At 32.6% G+C, this 21,543-nt stretch overlaps 2 long non-coding RNA genes across 2 annotated transcripts; one reads left to right on the top strand and one right to left on the bottom strand.

Moving 5' to 3' along the window:
- The first annotated feature begins 5,357 nt into the window (after positions 1–5,357).
- Positions 5,358–6,092, top strand: LOC147946935 (uncharacterized). The gene is made up of 2 exons (XR_015587007.1): positions 5,358–5,593; positions 5,759–6,092. It is a non-coding gene; the product is annotated as an uncharacterized LOC147946935 (long non-coding RNA).
- Positions 6,093–13,841: 7,749 nt separating this feature from the next.
- Positions 13,842–14,662, bottom strand: LOC147946936 (uncharacterized). Its single transcript, XR_015592669.1, has 2 exons — positions 14,350–14,662; positions 13,842–14,171 (listed from the first exon to the last, which is right to left on the bottom strand). It is a non-coding gene; the product is annotated as an uncharacterized LOC147946936 (long non-coding RNA).
- Positions 14,663–21,543: the final 6,881 nt, after the last annotated feature.

The following is a 21,543-nucleotide window of genomic DNA, read 5'->3' on the forward strand; positions in this document are numbered from 1 at the left end:
AGTAAAAAAGAAATGAATATACGAAGTGTCATTTTAGATTTAAGATTTTATTTCAAATTAAGTGTCATTTTGTATTTTCAATGTAAATGTTTGGTAAATTTTTCAGCTTTATCTCTACTAATTTAATGTATTGACCAACAGAAAAAATGATATTCTCTCAGTGTCACAAAAAGTATCATTTTAAGGTTTTAATTTTATTTCACAAAGTGTAGTTTTGTGTTTCCAATACAGTTTTAATACTAGAAATTTCTGTTTTATTCCTACTATTTCAACTTATTAATTAGAGAGAGAGTAATCTATAGTGTATTAGTAAAGGATAAAAATGAAATTTACTTATTTTCCTTAATTCGTGTGAAAAGTGATATAATGACATTCTTTATAAAAAAAAAGTATAACATATTAATAAGAAAAAAAAATTAATGCTTAATATGTGTGTTGCTGGCAACAACTAAAAGAAGGAAGAGAACATGGCCTACATGAAAACAAACTGGGTCATTTTTAAATTTTAACACTAGTTGTTTTTTTTTCATTGACTGAGTAATAAAAATAATTTGTAATCATTCTGTTCTAATTTAAAATAGTTTGCAAGTTGGGTCATTGTTAATAAAAATAATTTGTGAGCTGGATTATTCTGTCTGATATATTAGTTATAAATTGGATCATTCTTAACAAGCATAATTTATATGTTGACTCTAATAGCGGGAAAGACAATGCCGTCTTGCTTAGAGGTAGATAGCACCAATTTACAATATCATTGACATTTTTAAATTTTTATTTTAGTTTTAATCGTTGACAAAAAAATAACTTTCACTCGTGGCTCCTATTTTTTGCTTGTGTGGGGGGAAATGGAGATTGGAGAGTGGCGTTGGCGAAGGTGTTTTCCATCTAAAATTCTTGAGAAACAATATGAATTTTTCTTAGTAAGAGCATTATCTGCCTAGCCATAGGGATTAATCAATTGCCCAATCCAACATGATAGAGTGTGGTGCACTCTCCCTGCTACTAAATTGGTTCACGAGCCAGATTGGACAGGCTGGAGTCACTCGAGTACTGTTGGTCTGTTTCCAGCTGGATTTGTATCAAAATTTTCAAGAAGTGTAGAGCAAAACCAAAAAATTTCAAGTAGGAAGAGCCATGATTGTCGTGTCTTCATTCAACATCTCCTACCATTTGTGTTTCTTGAGCTTTTGCCCGCAAACTAAAGAAGAGCATTAGTAACCAACATCAAAGGACAAGAAACTTTTGAGATTAAGGAATATAATGGCATGTCAAGGAAGTTTCTAAGATGTTTATTAAAGAAACTTTGACGTGAAGACACATAAGATATACAAATCAAGATGTGATGATAAACGTGGAGTGATTTACTTTTCATTATGAGACTGAGTGTTGAAGTTTTTTATCAGCAATTGCAATGTAGAGTCCATAGTCCAGTAATCACGGAACATACGAACAAAAACCTTTCCAAAACATAAGAACAAACATGAAAGAGGGATTGTATCACTAACCAACATGGTAATATTTTCCAAAGGATTAAAAATAATTTATAAACTTGCGAGGACTTAGCGACATATTTCTTATTGGGCCTCGCAGATCAATCACAAATTGTGAGGGACGTGCGATTGACCCTCGCTAATCCCTCACCACTCACTCACGATTCCCTAGCAAAGTTAAGATTTTGCCAGAAACTAAAGAAGATCATTACTGACCAACATCAAGAGACAAGAAACTTTTGAGATCAAGGAATATATTGGCATGTCAAGAAAGTTGCTAAGATGTTTAAAGAAACTTTGACGTAGAGACACGGAAGATATATAAAGCAAGATGTGATGATAAACCTGGAGTGATTTACTTTCATTATGAGACTGAGTGTTGAAGTTTTTTGATCAGTAGTTGTAATGTAGAGTCCATAGTATCACCAACCATACAAACAAAGAGCTTTCCAAAACATAGGAACAAACATGAAAGAGAGATTTTATCACTTACAAACGTGATAGTATTTTACAAGCATGATAGCTGAACCAGCTGATTACCGATGTGGACATATGCCAAACCAGCTGATTGAGTTTAAATGAACCATTTGTATTTCTTGAGCTTTTGATTGAGTAGATTCTATCGAGGATAATGTACTTTCTAATAATTCAGAAGATGAATATGATTGAAAACTTGTGGATAATGTATTTTTTAAGAATGATTTATAAGTTTCCGAGGGATTAGCGAGGTATATTATACAGGTCTTCGCATTTCTCTCGCAAAGATGGGGTGTTTTTATTGGTCGGTTTGGTCGGTTGTTGGGACTGATTTGCGAGGTTTCTAGTTACTTTGTTGCAATTTGTGAGGGATTTGTGATCGGTACTTGTTAATCCCTCGCAAATTTGGGGTGTTTTTATTGGTCGGTTTTGTCAGTTGTGCGACTGATTTGCGAGGTTTTCTAGTTATTTCATTGCAAATGCTGCGAGGGATTCGCGAGGGGTTAAAAAGTCTATATAGAGGCGAATGTTAGTTTGAGCAAAGTTCAAACCCTAAAGCCGTTCCTTCTTCGATCTTCTTCTTCTCCGATCTAAACCCTAACCCTAGTCACTGTCTCTCTTTCTCCTCTTTCTTCACCGTCTCCCTTACTCCTCTCTCGCCCTCTTTCTTCCTCCTCTCTCGCCCTCTTTCTTCCTCCTCTCTCACCGGCGTAGATCTGAAAGGTAAATTGACTCTTCCTCCTATTTCTTCGCCGATTTGCATGTATTTCAATTTATTTTTTTCTTGTTATCTAATAATTACTTTTTTATATATTTTCTTCTCTGATCTCTACTTCTCCGATCTGTTTTTCTCTGATTTCTCTCCGCCATCTCTCATAGTTGTTCCTGTCTGATCAAGGTTTACACGCTCCCACCAGTTCCAACAGTACACGGGCTCCCACCGGTTCTAATAACCACCGTTCAACCTCGCAACCTCGCAACCACTACCTCAAACGTCATCTTATCATACAATGAATATCCGTTCACTAAAAAAACATGTTCACACTAAAATTGATTTTTTTTTAAAGATGTTCATTTTTTCTATATTTTATGACCATTGATATTGTTTTTTTAGATGGATTATCTTTTCCAAATTATTTTTCATAGTTTTCCCAAAAGAAAATGTGACCCTTACAATATCTTTGTTTTAGATTAAAACTTTTAAATTGAGTTAAGTACTTAATTTTTTTTTCATCATTGAATCGACAAGACCAATCTCTACTACGCAGGGTAACACGACTTAGTGGAGTCAAACTCTGGTGGGTTCAGTCGCAGAAGTGGTGCTATAACCACTTGACTAAAGATATTTCCCTAATTTTTTATATTTTGTAGGTGAAATTTAATAATAAATCTTTGTAGTATATGTTTCTTAGAAACTAATGTTCCACTTCAATTTTATTTTTCTGTTTAGATTTTTATAAATACAATTACATAAATTGTTTTTTTACTCGACCATGCATTAAAATCTTACTTCCATTCTAAAACTCATTAACCCATTATAAATTTTGGAATATGATCATTTTTGGTTATGATTTGAATAATAACACTATTACTATAATAAATTCATAGTATTATTTTAAATATTTTAAATATTTCATTTATTTTACTTAATTCATTTTTATATAGTTATTATTTTTATTATTTACTAAAAAATTTATGTTATTTTTTATACTATTTTAAAATTTTATTAATTTTATTTAATTCGTTTTTATTTACTTTTAAGTATTATTAATTATAAATAATAAATAAGCAATTAATGATTATTTAAAATAGTATTTTTTTAATGCAAAAACAAAAAAAAAATTGATTAGGTGGATGATGATGTGGAGGAAGGAGAAGAGAGAAAAAGTTAGCTTTATATATATAGATGGTGCACAAAAAAAAAATGAAGATATGGTGCACTTCTAATGATTTAGGGATCTATCAACGAGATGGGTCTCAGAAGTATTATAAGTCTGTTATTGCAAAACACAACGAAGATGGATATGGAGGTATTAGTCACAGGATTTGAGACTGTTGTTGGAGAGCCTGTGGATCGTATTCGAGTTCCAGATGCTGAAAAAGTAACTCGTCTAAAAAGTCTCACTTTGTGTCGTGCCAAGGTTAATAGAAGCCTAAGACAAATAATAAAAAATGTAGCTTTTCACACTCCACCTTTGAGAGATATTTTACCTTATTTTATTTTAGTATAAAAAAGAAATTATTGTTCATTTTCAAAATAAATTGCAAAATTTAGTAGCTAATGCAAAGGAAAAACAAACAAATTTTCCATAAATGTAAATAGTATGAGTCTTGTTTCCAAAAAAAGTTCTATAACATTACATAAAAATGTTATTTATGTAAATTTGGGAAAATAGTGGCCTATTATTTATGTAAATTTTTTGTGGCCTAAGGCAAATGCCTTTTTTTATATACGTAAGGCACGGCTCTCGCTTTCCCCTATTTTTTGATTGTTTTTTTCTTTTCTCTTTTCCGTTTTTGCAAATTAATAATAAACTGGATTATGTTCTTATATTTAAGGACAAACCCACATTTACTTCTTTTTTTTTTTTTTTTAATTGTGCTTCCAAGTTTGCAGGAATTGAGACTCCATTGTCAATATTAATCAAAAATAAAGCAAATCACTAAAAGCATTTTGAATTTCCTTATTGAAAGATTTGTTCTTGTTTCTTATTACTACTAAAGTAAATAAATACAAGACAAAGACAAAAGAAAATTGACTTTAAGAAATAAATAATTTTTTTAACGAACTTTGTGGAAAATACAAGGAGATTTTGCTCTCGTTTTTTCTTTGGAATATTTGAAGCTGATTTGTGAATGGATCAACAGAGTTTGAAGATTACTTCGACCAAGTTTTTACCAGCTGGATTAAAGAATAAAGAATAGTACTGTTCCAACCAAACGAATCACTCTGAGTTTACCGGTTTTGGAATATTAATTACTAACAGCGATAAAAACAAAATAAATACAATACAAAAACATACCGAGTTACGTAACTCACTTGTGGTGAACAATTAGAGAAAGAGGTGAGAGATAAACTACAATCTCTGAACATATTCCTAAACTACAAATATAAATGCTACTCATTTTGCATAATTCATAATTGCATCATAATATATATATAAATTCAGTTTTTGTTCTAAAATTTTTTGGAGTTAAATATCAAAATTTTATGGATATATTAAATGATTCAAAATCGAATTTAAGAAAATTACTAAAGTTAGAACTTTAAAACTCAGAGTGAAAACAAATTTTCATATATACTTTTCTAGTGATATATACACAAGAAAAAGACTTCCTATAGGCAAACAAAAAGCGTCTTTATTCAGTGTTTTATTTTCAATTTACAATGGAGTCTCAACTCCTAACACATTTGGAAGCACAAAGCAGAAAAGGAGACGTGGGTTTTGCCCTCAGAGATAGGAACATAAAGCCACTGTATTATTTGCAAAAAGAAAAACAGAAATAAAAGGGAAAAGGAGACTTAGTCATAAGTACTTTGAGCTTCGCCATCTTCATCTGCTAGTTAGCCTTTCATCTCCGCTGATAGTACTTCATCTTCACCTAGAGGCTCAAATCCTTTAAGTGTAAGTCCTCCTCCTTTTTTCCTTTTACATTAATTTGATGATAATATTTTATAGATCTATCAGGTTGAAATATCCCTAAAGTAGAAAAATCAGCCCTTATATCGATTGAACTTTTATGTATAAGTATATAAATATTTGTTTTATCGTCATATGTACGAATTTCAGAATCTGCAACGCCATGACTCTTGCCAAGAGTATCATTAAGATAAAGAATTTGAGCCGGATTGGTGTACTTCAGCCGATATCCTTTGAAATCCTGTAAATTAATCTCAGAATATTCATCAGAAACACCGATATAATCATTAATATCTTTAGTTTCTGTATCACCAATAGTATACCCCTTATCATCAGGCTTCATACTCGTATATATTTGTACAAGCTTCGTAGAATTATTATGAACTTGTTTTAGATAAGGAGGCATATTATATATACTGTATAGAGAAATATTTGCAAAAGACTTTGATGTGAGAAATAATGAAGAACACCTTCTTCTTAAAAAGTTTTTTCATTGTGATCTGAACGGCTAAGATCTTTCGACACTCCTTCTAATCCAACGGATAAAATCTTGGGACAACTGAAGGAGGAGGTAGTATTATCTTAGCGTCGGCTAAGATTATGTATTTCATTATAAAAGAATGCTTACATTATACAATGATGTAGTACATCATGAATATAATAATCTAACTAAACAACTCTAAATGTTCAGTTTTTTAAAAAATAATATATATATATATATATATATATATAATTACTCTAGTTTTAGAATACAATCAATCACTTCTAACGATTTCAACTGACTGTCCGATCCCTTATCAGTATCCAAAATATGTAACTCACCGTTATCTTTAGGGGCTATATCTCCATTCATGCTTATTTACAGTTCTCGGACAGAATTAAAAACATATAAAGCAAACAAATACGTACGAACCTGTCCGATCCAACCAGACTCTTGAACCGATGTACTAATGTGAGTCACATAGGTAAGTCTGGCTTAGTGGGACAGTGTGTTGGTTCAAACCGATACGAAAACATATCACGTAGTCTGGAAATAGTCATGTGATTCGAACACCTCCGATACGACAAGACTCTTTAACTGATTTACTACTAATCTACTATGAGTCACATAGATATGCCGGGCAACATATCAAGTGGATATAAGGAGAATCCCTTTGACAAAACGTTGCTCTTGCTGGTAATGGTGTGCGCCCAATTACACTAACATTTCCTCCCGTTTTTTGATGAATGTTTGGCGGAACACATAGTTGTGGAATACATACATATATTGAAGATGCATTAAAAATTTAAACACATCTAAATGTTCAATGCATCTAGTAATAATTTATTTAAGTATATTACTAACGAAAAGGAAAAAATAGATATTCCCAAAAAACGTGGCTAGTACTCCCTCCCTTTCAAATTACTTGTTCTTTAAGTTTTTTCCACACAAATTAAAAAAAAACAATTAAATTTTCTATCTTACCCTTTTCAAAATATTATCTTGTTACTCTAGTTTTAGTAATTTTCTTGTGTACCATAAATAGATAAGCACTCTAATTTACACAGTTCTCAAAAAGATTGAAAACTTATATAAAAAAAAACATATATTACATTTAAATTTACTTATCTAACCATATCACACAAATTTAAACTCTAAACATAACAAATGTACTACTAAAAAGATAATATTGTTTAATGTTACTACTTAACTAGTTTTACTAACTTTTTCAGTTAAGTTATACTCCCTCCGTTTCAAAATATAGGATGTTTTAACTAAAGCACGCAGATTAAGAAGTCTTTACTTTTAACAAGTTCAACCAATCAGAAACAATACTGCATAATATAAAATACTAAACTAATCTAAAAGTTGCATAGAAACTTGAAAGCATCATATATTATGAAACAAAAAACTTCTCTAAAACATCTTATATTTTGAAACGGAGGGAGTATGTATACTATAAAATACAAATATGGACTCAATTTGTCAAAGTTAAACTGAAAATAGGAAAATATAATAGAACTGAAAGTATATAATTTTATCTAAGAGAAATAACATAGAATAACAAAAATGCATCCAGTAATAAAAAGAATAAAAAGTAAGAGGCTAAATTTAAGACTTCAAACGAATATAAAATTAATTAGAAAAAAAAAGAAAAACAAAATAACAAGTACATATAGCCCATATCTATACAAATAAAAAGTAGGAGCTATAAGCTACTAAAGGCGTCCACATAGGATTTTAAACCTCCAATTGTGATTAGACACTTCACTAATTAACATTGTTAAAATCTCCAAAATTTTCTATATTAAGAATTATTTTAAACAACCAATCAGGATTTGACATGTCAATAATTAACATTTTTTAAAATTTCCAGAATTTTTTAGAAAGAAGAAAATTTTAAATTTATGGAAATAAAAAAACTATGCACAATATCCCACATCGGCTATAAAATTTTTAGACAATGGTTCAGAACAAGTATAAATAAGATTAATATGCTTCCAACAACGAATGAGCAGGAAAGCTTGATTTATCAGGCGTCCAAGTTTAAAAGTATATTCGGTTTGATCCGGTTTTTTATTTGATCAAATTAAAACTTTCAAAAGTTTCAAAAAAATAAATTATAATATTTAAAAATTTTAAAAGTTTAAATATTATAATATTTAAACTTTTAAAAGTTCTTAGCTTTTAAAAAGTTTTTAAATATTATAATTTTTAAATTTTAAAAGTTTAAAATATTATAAATATTGAAACTTTTTAAAAGGTTCAAAATTTATATTTCGAAACCTTTTAAAAGTTTAAAATATTATAAATATTTATGTAAAACATAAATTATCTTATTTATTTACGTTTGTGCTTTTTATTTCTTATGAGCTGTAAAACATATTTTGTGTATGATTTTATAGATAAATTGATAATTGTTCATTAATTTTTTATTTTTTATCTTATTTATTATTTTTATGAGAAAAGAAATGATTTTGTTCTTGGAGTTTGATGGATTAACAAGTTGTATGGTAGTCTAAAAAAATGTTTTTTAGTGGAAGAAAGTAGGGGTGCGACTTCGGTTAGATCGTATAATTCGGTTTTGGTTAATCGGTTTTTCGGTTTATTCGAAAATTGAAAACTGTTCCGAATCTAACCGGATATCTTAATTCGGATATTCGGTTTAGAACTGTTGGACCAAAAATATTTTGAGAATTGGGCTTTTATTTGCAAAAAACCCAAAGACCCGTTAACGAAAAAAAAATATTGTTCTTTTGTTTCGCTATTCTAGCGACGAACAACAAATCAATGAAGACACCATTGACGAGATCTGGAAAGACACCGACGACGAGATCTGAACAACACTGATGGTGAGATTTGAAAGACGGAGCTCGTGGTATAGAAGAAGAAGAAGATAATGATGAAGGATGAAGAACGAATGGAAGAAAAATAAATGGAAGAGAGATAAATGATGATGATGAAAGATGATAAATCTAGGAAGAAGATGATTGTTATGAATCGAAATAGAAGAATGAATAAGAAGAAGAAGAAGATAAATGATGATGATTAATAAGAAAAAGAAGAGTAATTGAAGAGAGACGAGGAAGAAGGAAGTGAATGCTCGGCGGCTAGGACTAGGAGATTAGGGTTTTTTGTTCTTCGGTTAACCATTTGGTTGGCCCAAACCGAACCGAAAAATCTCGGTTAACCAAGCTTAATTAATTTCATTCCGATCGGTTTACTCAATCAAAAGAACTCGAACCGATTTGTCCGAATTTCAGTTCGGTTCGGTTTGGACAAATCGGTTCGGTTCAAAATCGCAGGCCTAGAAGAAAGTGAAGAAGTTGACGAGGATGAAGAAGAAAAAGAGTATAGCGAAGAACTAGACGGTAAAAGTAATGATGACGATTACCACAAAATTTGACAATAGAAATGACAAGAAATAATATGAAGACTAAAAAAACATTGAATAAAAACACGAAAATATGAAACGAGTTAAACTCACGATGATAAAATTGTTTTGTTTTTCTGGTGGTCAAAGAAATGGTTTAGGATATGTGAGGTCATCAGTTTAATTCGTCTCGCCTGGATGTCGAGTTAAATTCATGCTTTTTTTATCAGATTTGATTTTATAACACAACTGATTTATATTTCAAAAAATTGTGTATCTGAAATTTAACTTTTTCCTTAATACTAATTTAAATTTTTTATAAGATAATATTTTATTATTGTCATCAATCATATATAGTTTTCATTAAAATATATCAAATATACCTATGCGTAGTGTAGGTTTAAAACTTAGTTTTTTCAAAAAACAATGTCTGAAAAAAAAAGAAAATGAGAAAAGCTCTGTTTGATATTAGAGGTATCTCTGACATTATACCAATGGTGTATATGTATCTTTAAAGCAAATCAAACTATCGCTAAATCGATTAATCAGCAACCGAAACGTAAGATATACTTGTCGTCGGAACGTGTCGCTCGTCATCGAAAAGAACGTGAAATTTACCATCGTTAATTGATGGTGGCGTTGGTGACAATTAAAAGAAGGAAGAGAACATGGCCTATATGAAAATAATTTGAATAGGACTTTGCATAAACGTACATATAAATATTTATAAATTGGGTCTTTCTTAATTATAGTTTCTTTTAATAAAAATAAATTGTAATCATTCTAATTAAAATTACCTTACAAGTTGGGTCTTAATAAAAGAAAATTGTGAGTTGGGTCTTTTTGTATGAAATATTATTTTGTAAGTTGTGTCATTCTTATTGTGAGTTGGGTCTTTCTGTATGAAATATTATTTTGTAAGTTGTGTCATTCTTATTATAAATATTATTTTGTAAGAGCATTATTTGCCTCATTGCCTGCCAAAGGGGATTTCCCTAATCCAATCAGATATATTGTCGGAGTTCGGTGCATTCTCCCTGCTAAGCCCAACTTATTCATGTGACTCATACTAGTAAATTGATTAAAGAATAAGAGAATAAGAGAATGAAAGAATGGGAGACTCAGAGAATAAGAGAATGAAGAGAAGTGATGAAAATTACATTTAGAAAAATGAGAGTTACAATTCTATTTTTTTTTTAATACAATGTAGTGAAGAAATATAGTTAATGCATAATTGTTTTAATACAATTGAGTTGAGAAATATAGTTAGTGTATAATTTATATGATTTCAGTTTTATATTAGTTAAATGTCAAGACTAAATAGTTTTTAATTTGTGGTTTAATACAAATATTTTTTTTGTTAAAGTTCTATTGCCGAATAGACTAATAAAAAGATAATAAAACCTTGTTTTTATGTATATGATTCATAAAATATATATATATATATATTTCTTAAGAGTGACCCATGGGTTGGTTTAATACTGCTTTAATATATTGGTTTATGCCACCCATATTCAAATTATTTTCATTTTCTCATAAATATATTTCTAAAAAACTTCTGTTATTGATCACATGCCATCTATAATCGTTTCTCCATTTAATATATTTTGCAATATGTACAAATTTTCCGTAATCAATATTGGCAAATAGTTTTGGTCTATTTTATTTTGATCGACACTCTCAATTTTTCAAACATAATTAAGCGTGAAAATATCTTAGATATTGTAAAGTAATGACCATAAATGGCACGTGCATGATGTTGTAACCAAATAAGTCAATAGTAATTTTTTTATATACATCCTCATACTATTGATTTGATTTTAGAGGAATTGTACTTTATGACTTAGAAAAAAACTATAATTTAATAACTAACTATTATAACCATACAAATGTAATATACTCTATATAAACTATAATATATACCAATTTACCCTTGTCACCACCCACCATCACCATCTCCACCCTCTTACCATCACAATCAACACCCCCTACCATCACTATCCCCTCCGGCCACATCACCAGCCACCACCGCCGGATTCCGGCCACCTTCGCCGGTGACCACTGCCGGACTCCAGCCATCGTCGCCGGTCACCACCACCGGACTTCGGCCTCCGACTACCATAGGTGGTCACCACCGCCGGACTCCGGCAACCCTCGTCGGCCACCACCGCTGGACTTCGGCAACCCTTGCCGACCATCACCGTCGGACTCCGGCCACCATAGCCGCCTCCGGCCACCACCACCACTACCCCTAAAACACCAAAATAGTAATTTTCCATACACTTTCTCCTATTCTTCTAATTTCTTCAATTATACTGCTATGTTCTTAATTATATTATTGATTTTGGTTATACAGCTAATTCACCCTTGATTTTATATATATTTGTTTTTGAAAGTTGGATAGTCTTTGAGAAAGAAAATAAGAATTGAGAACAACTCTGTTTGATATTAGAGTTAGAGGTGTCTCTGACTTTATAGCAATGGTATTTCTGTATTTTTACAGCAAATCAAACTATACTTAGATATTAGATTGATTAACCAGCGACCGAAACGTGATAAATAGATGTCGTCGGAACGTGTCGCTGGCGACAATTAAAAGAAGGAAGAGAGCATGACCTATATGAACATAATTTGAATAGGACTTTTCATATACGTACATATAAATATTTATAAATTGGGTCATTTTAAGAATAGTTTCTTTTCATTGACGAGTAATAAAAATCATTTATAATCATTCGGATTAAAAATACTTTGCAAGTTGGGTCATTCTTAATAAAAGTATGAAATATTGTTTGTAAGTACGATCATTCTTAATAAACAATATTTGTAACTTGGGTCAGTAAAGATAATTTATAAGTTGGCCTAATGCATGGCGGGGTGATTGTTCCCCGGGGCGAATCATTGACATACAAAGAATAACTTCCACCATTTGCTCCCATTTTTTGCTTCCACGTAGGGGATGTGGAGTTCCGCGAAGGTGTTTTCCATCTATGATTCTTCCAAAACAATAGGAAGTGTTAGTTCATATGGCTACATACTCTTACCAGATTAGAGCCAAAGTAAGAGCATTATTTGCCTGCCAAAGGGGATTTCCCTAATCCAATCCGATATACTGTCGGAGTTCGGTGCATTCTCCCTACTAAGCCCAACTTATACTAGTAAATTGATTAAAGAGCCGGATTAGACAGGTTCAAGTCACTGATTGTTTTTTTTTCTGTATATATGTATCTAGATGAATAGATGCATTGACTATTTATATATATGTAGGGAGATATCATATTAATAACGTGTACATCATCATATGATGTAAGCATTTTATGATAATGATACACTTATTATTGAATGCAATTGCGACTTTGTAGCTCATTTGAGATTGCATCAAAATTTCGTATCTTTTAGGGTCTTCAGGAGCACCAGGTGCTTTGCATTGGTTCCCATGGATTCTTCTTCAAAGCCATTTCCATCACTATCGTCAGTGGTTTATTTCAGTCCCAAAACTTAGTAAAATAGAAGAGTTTTTTGAATTTTTCTCTTTCTCGGATGGCATATTTTCGGATGAATTATCTCCTTCGGCTCTCTCATTTCTTGTTTCCGTACACCATTCAATACTAGCAGAAGAACTATATATATATCCTCTCTTTTGAATTTTTTAGAACGATTAGAAGAACCTTCATCGTCACTAGACTCATGCCTTCTAACCTATCTTATTCATTAAAAGGAATAGGGCAAACGATGATCTATATATAATATATATATATATATGTATGTAGGGTTGCTTGGCATTTTGACTTTGAGTGGGTCATAACTCGTAAAAAGGACACAACAATAAGGCCATATTGATGGTTTCTTTATATATAAAAAAAGAGAGAACCAAAAGGGTGAGCACAAAAAGTATTCAATTTCTAGAGCAAACTGAGTGAAAGTATCAATGCATTACACAACTCGAGTCTTGCAAGAATATCTGAGGCATCGAAAGCTTAAAAATTGGCGCAAACATATCACTGTAAATTGTTCGATTGTGATAGAACAGCCCTCAAAAGGCCATCACAATGTCATCAAAACTATAAGCACCTAATAAATGAAAGTATGTGGTACACATATGTAAGGTAAGTAGTGTTTGGGAGACACATGCTCAAACAGACAAAAAGGTAGATTATACAAATAAAAAAGAAAGAACATATGCTTCCAATAACACATACTATAATTAAACAATTTCTTGCATTTCATATAATAAGGATGAACTATTCGAATGATTTTCTACAAAGTTGTAATTTCAAAAAAAAAAAAAAAATCACTCAGTTGTGTCTCTTGTAAAAGTTGTGTAAAACTTTGTTCGCAAAACAAACTTTCTTATTAATACAAAAAAAAACACGAACAAATGTTCCAATAGGGAAACAAAATAATTATTTATTCAATGTTTTATTTCAGTTTACAATGGAGTCACACTTGCAAGCACAAAGCAGAAAAGGAAAAGTGGGATTTGCCCTCAGAGATAGGAACATAAAAGCCACTGTATTATTCGCAAAAACAAAACAGAAATAGAAGAGGAAAAGGAGACTTAATTAGTCGTATGACTTAATCAGTCTTGCTGGTACTTTGGGTTGCGCCATCGTCGAGTTAGCCTTTCATCTCCGCTGATGCTTCTCCGTCTTTAGTAGCCTTCGCTGGTGGAGGAGGCTCAAATCCTACAAGTGTAAGACCTCCTTTTTCTTCCCGTGTTGCAGATACACAAGTAAAATATATTATAGTTCCATCAGACTGATGTACCCCTAAAACTTTATCAGTAGCTTGTATCTGGATTAAATTTGGAAGTATCTCTATATTTATGAAAATTGGTTCCGTAAATACAACAATTACAGAATCTGCAATATCAAACTTCTTGCCAACCTGATCATTAAGATAGATTTTGTTCAAATCGTACTTGAGAAGATATTCTTTAACATCATCTGGATTCTCTATAAGAATCTTTGAATATAAATCATATTCAGTAGTGATATAATCATTGATCTCTTTGGTAGCTCCATAAGCAAGAGCCGACCCCTCACCACCACGCGTCATGTATATGTGTGCAGGCTTCGTAGAATTATTATGAACCTTTTCTACATATGGAGGCTCTGCTGCAGGCTTAGAAAAAACCTGTTTTGTATTTCCAGACGCCATATTATAGGAGAAATATTTTCAGATGTATATATTTTGATGTAACAAGTAACGAAGTAAGCCTTCTTCTTAAATAGACTTCTCATTGTGATCTCAACGGCTCAGATCCTTCAACACTCTTTCTAATCCAACGGATGCAAATCTTGGGACAACTAAACGGTTAAGTCTAACATTTCAAGTTATTCATTACAATAGAGTATAGACTATTTGAATTACATTTGTTCTTTTTGTTAATTATATTTCTTAACAATGACCCAACTTACAAGTTATGTTTAATAGAACGATCCAACTTACAAATTATATTCTTTACAGAACAATCTAACTTACAAATAGTATCTAATACAGAAAGACTCAACCTCACAAATTATTCTTATGAAAAGAATGACCCCCGCTTACAAATATAACTAAGAATGACCCAGCTTACAAATTAAATTAAAAATGATCCGCCTTACGAATAATAATATTCTATACAGAATGATATACCTTAAGAATAATATATACTGTATATTGAAAAACCCAACTCACAAATTATTCTAATCAAAATAATCCGATAATGTTGGTACGGGATTCAGCACCCCCGACATACCGAGCTAAACCAGAAATACTAATTGATTAGTTAACCGGGAAACCGGTTAAGGGCTTGATTAGGTCAACAAGAAGTCAGTTCGGCCAAAGTGTCACCTTGAAGAAGAAGAAGCCGACTTCCACTTCGGCACGGCGGCCGAATGAAGCAATGAGGCAGCTTTCCGTATCTCACTTCGTCCGATAAGGAAAGTGAATATATATTGTAATCTTAGAGCATGTATAAAGAGGGGGAGACTTCTCCATTGTAAGGTATCGAGAATTAAAGACAATAATCGAGTTCTCCTTTTGTTCTAGGCAATAAACCCTAATTCCTTTGAGTTCTACTTCTTTACTTTAATTCGAAGGCATAGATCTGTTTTCTAGAGATACAACTCTATTGAATTTATTTCCCTCCTTAAACAAATTCATTGTTGAAACCTAGTTTCTACAGATAATATTTTATATAGGAAAATCTAACTTATGCATAATATTTTATACAGAAAAACCCAACCCGCAAATTGTTCCTATAAGAATATGACTTGACTTATATATATATTTTTTTTAAACTAACATACAAATTATAACAAAGATGACTACAAATTTATTTTTAGCAGCCGTATATAAAAAAAAAAATCAAAGAATGACCTGTGGTTGGTTTTATAAGTTTGTCTACGCCATGCCATATTCATTCAAATTATTTTTATTTATAACTCATAGTTATCTCTCAGAGGAGACAAAATATCTAAAATTAAACTGATTTATTTGGTTATATTGTCAATCACAGGTACAGCCTCACACTCACAGGCTATCTCTATAGTCGTTTCCATTAAATATATATTTTGCAAGATCAATTTAATTTGTAAAATTAACTTGATTTTGATCGATATCCTCAAAATAACTTGGTTTTGATCGATATCCTCAACATATAAACTTGGTTTTGATCGATATCCTCAATTTTCCAAACAGAATAAAGCGTGAATTTTCATAGATATTGTAAAGCAATTACCGTAAATGGCCTGTGATGATGTTTAGTAAGTTAATAAAATTTTAATTTTTTTTAACAAAAAGAAAAGTCAGAAAAAGTTTTAATATTTTAGTCTCCATGCTAACGATTATTATATATTGATAGTACACTATCTTATTATATAAAGTTTGGGTTTTAAAAGTTAGCCATTAACAAAATTTTAATACGTGTCAAGTTATTAATCTAAGATTTTGACATGTGTTAAAGTTAATATATAATAGGAGAGATTTGAGATTATGACAAAAAATAAAAAAATTGTTTAAACAAAATTAATAATGTAAAAAGATAATTATTAAAAAATTACAAAAATGAAACAGTTTTTTTTTTAGATAACTATATGGAGATTATATGTTTCAAAAAAGTAAACTAGACCTCCCTCCTTCTTTGAATATAGGAGTCTTTTCCAAGCTATCCAAGGTATGCCACGCGAATGCGTATTCTTCTTCCACCAGTATCTCATTAGTATTGTTTCTAGTTCTGAAATAAGACCAAGGGGTAATTTGAAACAGGACATAGCGTAAACTGGCATGGCAGAGGCAACCAACTTTAATAATATTTCCTTTCCAACCAGAGAAAATTTCGCACTCCAATTTGACGTACGTTGACGAACCCGTTGGAAAATGTATCAAACATCTCTTTGTTCTTTTGACCTAATTGTTCAGGTAACCCAAGGTACTTATTGACCGAATTGTTCATGTAACCCAAGGTACTTACCCCCACCCCCCTGATTTGAGATCTGCAAAATCCACTTCATAGCATTTTGCCGATGCCCATAGACCCGAGATCCAAAGGTGATTAAAGATTTTGATGTATTAATCTTTTGGCCTGAGTAATATTCGTAGACATCAAAACCATCTTTTAACGCTTGACAGTTTCGATTGTTTGCCCGACAAAAGAATAAACTGTCATCCGCAAACTGTAAATGTGTTATAGATGGGACACCATTACCAATTTTGATTCCTTGTAAATGGCCAGAAGATACTTGAGATTTTATTAAATGGTTGAGGATATCAGCACACAGGATAAATAGATAAGGTGAAAGGGGATCACCTTGTCTAATACCACGTTCCGATCTTACCTTTCCAAATGGGGTTCCATTTATTAATACTGCATACTCAACCGATCTGACCGTGTCCATAATCCATTTGATCCATGTAGAAGAAAAACCGAATAGTTGCATGGTAGTCTCTAAGAAATCCCACTCAACTCTATCCTAAGCTTTGCTTACATCTATCTTGATGGCCATATATGTTTGTGATACTCTTTTTCTTACTTTCTGAGAGTGTAGCAACTCATGAGCTATCAAGATATCATCTGTAACCAACCGTCCCGGTATGAATGCTGCTTGAAAGTCAGAGACTATAACATCTAGATGGTGTTTGAGTCGTATTACCAAACACTTGGAAATGATTTTATATATTACATTGCACAGGCCTATAGGACGAAAATCTGAAAGAGTTTCTGGTTCAGAAATCTTTGGGATCATGCATATATTCGTGTTGTTGAGTCCTGGTCTCATAACAAACAATTGAAAAAATTGTGTAACTTCCTTAGTGACATCCTCTCCCACTACGTCCCAACACTCTTTGTTAAACCTAGCTGTTAAACCATCGGACATGGTGCTTTGTCATCTCCAATCATCAAGAGAGCTTTAAAGATTTCCTCACTAGAAAATTCCTTAGTTAGGTCCTCATTGATTTCTTGTGTAACTGTAGGACAAAAGTCAGCAAAGTCAATAGGGGAGACTTGATACCTTGAGGATGTATACATAGATTGGAAATAATTTGCAACATGTTTTCCAATTGCGGACTCTCCATTGTAAGAATTGCCTTGATCATCCTTTATAGTGTGAATGAAATTTTGAGCAAATCTATTTTTTGTACAAGCATGGAATTATTTTGTGTTTTGATCCCCAACTTGCAGCCATAAGTTCCGACTTTTTTGTTTCCAGTAAATTTCTTCACTTTTGTAAGATGACGCCAGTTCTTGACGTAATCGAGGGATTAGATCTCTATCGGATCTATGAAGGTTAGACATAGCTCTGTTTAAACGATGTTGAAGAACATCTATTTGTTTGGCTGAGTTCATATTTTTTTTGCTCTTACATCTGGCCATATACCGACGACAATGGCTTATTTGATCAACTATTGAGTAGTTGTAATTTGCAGAACTTCCATCCTTCACTCACATAGTTTTTAAAGTTTGCAACTCCGATCAATCTCTTATCGAACCGGAATGGTTTTTTCCTGGTCGGATTGAAAATCCCTAAACAAAGGAGGATTGGTCTGTGATCAGAACCATTAAAATCGAGAAACGCAGAAGCAGCTCTAGGGAAAGTTGCAGTCCATTTGGAGTTCACCATGACTCTGTCCAGACAACATTTAACCGTGTGCGAATATCTTTCACCTAGCCAAGAGAATCTGTCACCAGTATACGTTAAGTCCGATAGGTCGCAAAAAGAGACCATGTGTTTGAAATAACGAAAGGTGCATTCAGCACGTAGAGGGCCACCAATATTTTCATTGTTAGATAGTATTTTGTTAAAATCACCAATTAGTGCCCAAGGACCATTTCTATGCAATAATAGATTTTCAAGTCGTTCCCATAGATTGTATCTAATGTTCGGATTCGGGTGACCATAAACGCAGGACAAGTAAAAATCAAACCCATAATACTTAATGTTTCCATCAACGATTCGAGCATCCTAAAAATTCTTGGATACCGAAACATTGTCTTTCCATAACAAAGCTAAACCACCGCTCCTACCTTGATGGGGTTCAGTAATTATGTTAGAAAATCCTAAAGATAGAGCAAAGTCACATACCATATTACAGTTGTTGAGAGTTTCAACTAGGAATGATATATTAGGCTTATATAGACGACAAATACTACGTAGTCGTGATTAAGTCAGCGATCCACCAAGAGCCTGACAATTCCAGGAGATGATCGTCATATGGACTGTGGGGGTATCGGGCCCCCCGCGCCTCTGTCTATCTTGTTACCTGCAAAACATGATCCTTCAGACTAGACTCGCTCTTTCTTGCAGATCTGGCACAAGACCGCCTGATCCTCAGCAGCCTCCCAACGTTGATAAAAAGCTTCAACATCCACACGCTCCCGTTTCGCGCCTCCAATAGTAAATGTTTGGTCGGAGTTCTTATCAATATTAATGGGAGAAAAAGTATTAACAAACTGTTTGCTAAAATTGGAGTGTAAGTACCGCAGTCTTTCAGCAGTCAATTCAGTATCCTCGAAAACACTTGGAGCGGACGAAGGTTCAGAACTTGGGCCAGCACCCAGAGTAGAGAAGTGTTTGTGAAGACCAGGGATTGTTGCAAAGGGTTCAATGGTATGGAGTGTATTTGTCTCCGACACAACATCATGGACCACATGAACACCATCAGCATTTTGTCCATCGTCATTCGGAGGCTCCTGATAAAACTCTTCCTCTGCCGCATTTAGATCACAGTCACCAACATCATGCTTTAAAGAACCACATTTGGTATAGTACTTCCTAAGCCTTTCAAAACGGTACTTAATGGTGGTGTTATCACCCACCGTGAACTGAAACTTCCTCTGAAAGCGTAAAGGCCAATCTATATTCCAGTCTATAGTAACACAAACAAATTCCACCATATGGGCATTTTCATCAAAGTCAACAGTATCGACTGGTCCTAATTGGTCACCGACATACCTGGCCATGTCGGAAGAGAGATAGAGGAGAGGAATTCCTCTTATTTTCACCCAGAACGGAATAATTTTCAGAGTCTCGTCTGTGATGTTGGGGTGCCATCGGTGAACAGAGAGCATCCAATCATTAAAGGACCAAGGACCACGACGAAGAACCAAATTAAGCGGTTCTTCAGATTGGAACACAAACAAAGCCTTACCCGGGCCTAACACCCGACCCACAATAGAGCCTTCAAATCCCCATACACGGGGCATATGACCGATTAAAGCCCTCAAATTCTGCTTCCTTGGGTTGACTGTCTGAACCACCAGAGAGAAACGATTCGCTGATACCTCCTTAGCAACGAATTGAGGGGGTAATGAAACCGGCGCTTCATCGATTCCCAAATCCAAATCTTGAAGGGATTTCCTAACATAGTCACTCATACTTGCAGAGACTGTTTCAGACGAAGGGAGGAGGGAAACTGATAACAGAATTGTGAAGGAATTGACGCCGGGAAGAAGGTATTTATAATTTGTTGGCCATGGAGGTTTAATCGAAACAGTTATCCAACGAGATAAACTGAAACAATAAACTGCCATGTTTAGGCAGAAAGAAACCGACAAATCGTAATTCCAAATGGGGATTAGATTCAATCAGAGAAAAACTCCCGCAAGGAGAAAGAGAACGGCGAAATAACTGCAAATTGCCCCTGAAATCGCCCTTAGAGAGAAAGGGTGCCATGAACCAAGAAAAAGATATTTCTCCTAGTCAAATCAAAAAAAAAAATCAAAAATCATTAAAAATTTAGAGTTATTGGAATTAAAATTTTATAAAGTCAATAATTTTTTTGTGTAATTCAGCTACAACAACCCGATTATTAATGAAGTAAGATTATAATGTTATTGGTTTATGATTTTATATATTTTTTTCACAAGAAAAAAATATATTATGAAAAGTATCATCAAAATAGAGATATTGTTAGGGAGACTTTACAAGATTACGAAAAAACTAATCGACAAGATTATAAAAAACTCTGTAGCAGTAGTTTAGAATCTTTCATTTATTTACTTTCTATGATTTTATTAAAATCATCAAAATTCCTTCTAAAGCAAAATCCAATAATACACTTGGTATACAATCCATAAAACAAAATCATTTATCTTTAATACTCCTTAGCTCTGTTCTAATATATAAGTTTTTTAAGGATTTTTTTCCTTGTTCCATTATATAAGATTTTCTCAAGTTTTTCTGCATTTTTTATATTAATTTAATAATTTTTTACTACTTAAATTATGTAGTATTTTTTTCTATATTGTTTGAATTTAGTTAAATGATAATATTTTTTGTTTCTTAATTTTTGTGTTTTTAGCCAAAAACTTTTAGAATTCATTTTTCATAGATTTGGTCATTTTCTTCCACGAAATCCAACTCAATTTCTTTTTGTCTGCAGATCTATCCCACCAGAATCTGGTGAGGGCTGCTTGTATATGTTTACACAATGACACATGGATCTTGAAGCATGTCATGGTATATGTTGGCATGGTTGCAAGGACCGATTTCAGGAGGATAAGTTTACCAGTTGTAGAGAGGAACTTTTTATACCAGCTCAAAGCTCTCTGTTTAATTCTATTGATGATCATTGTGAACATATCTTTCTTTTCTC

Source organism: Camelina sativa, chromosome 3, assembly GCF_030686135.1.
Source record: "Camelina sativa cultivar CO46 ecotype springtype chromosome 3, ASM3068613v1".
In the NCBI taxonomy this organism is placed as follows: domain Eukaryota; kingdom Viridiplantae; phylum Streptophyta; class Magnoliopsida; order Brassicales; family Brassicaceae; genus Camelina; species Camelina sativa.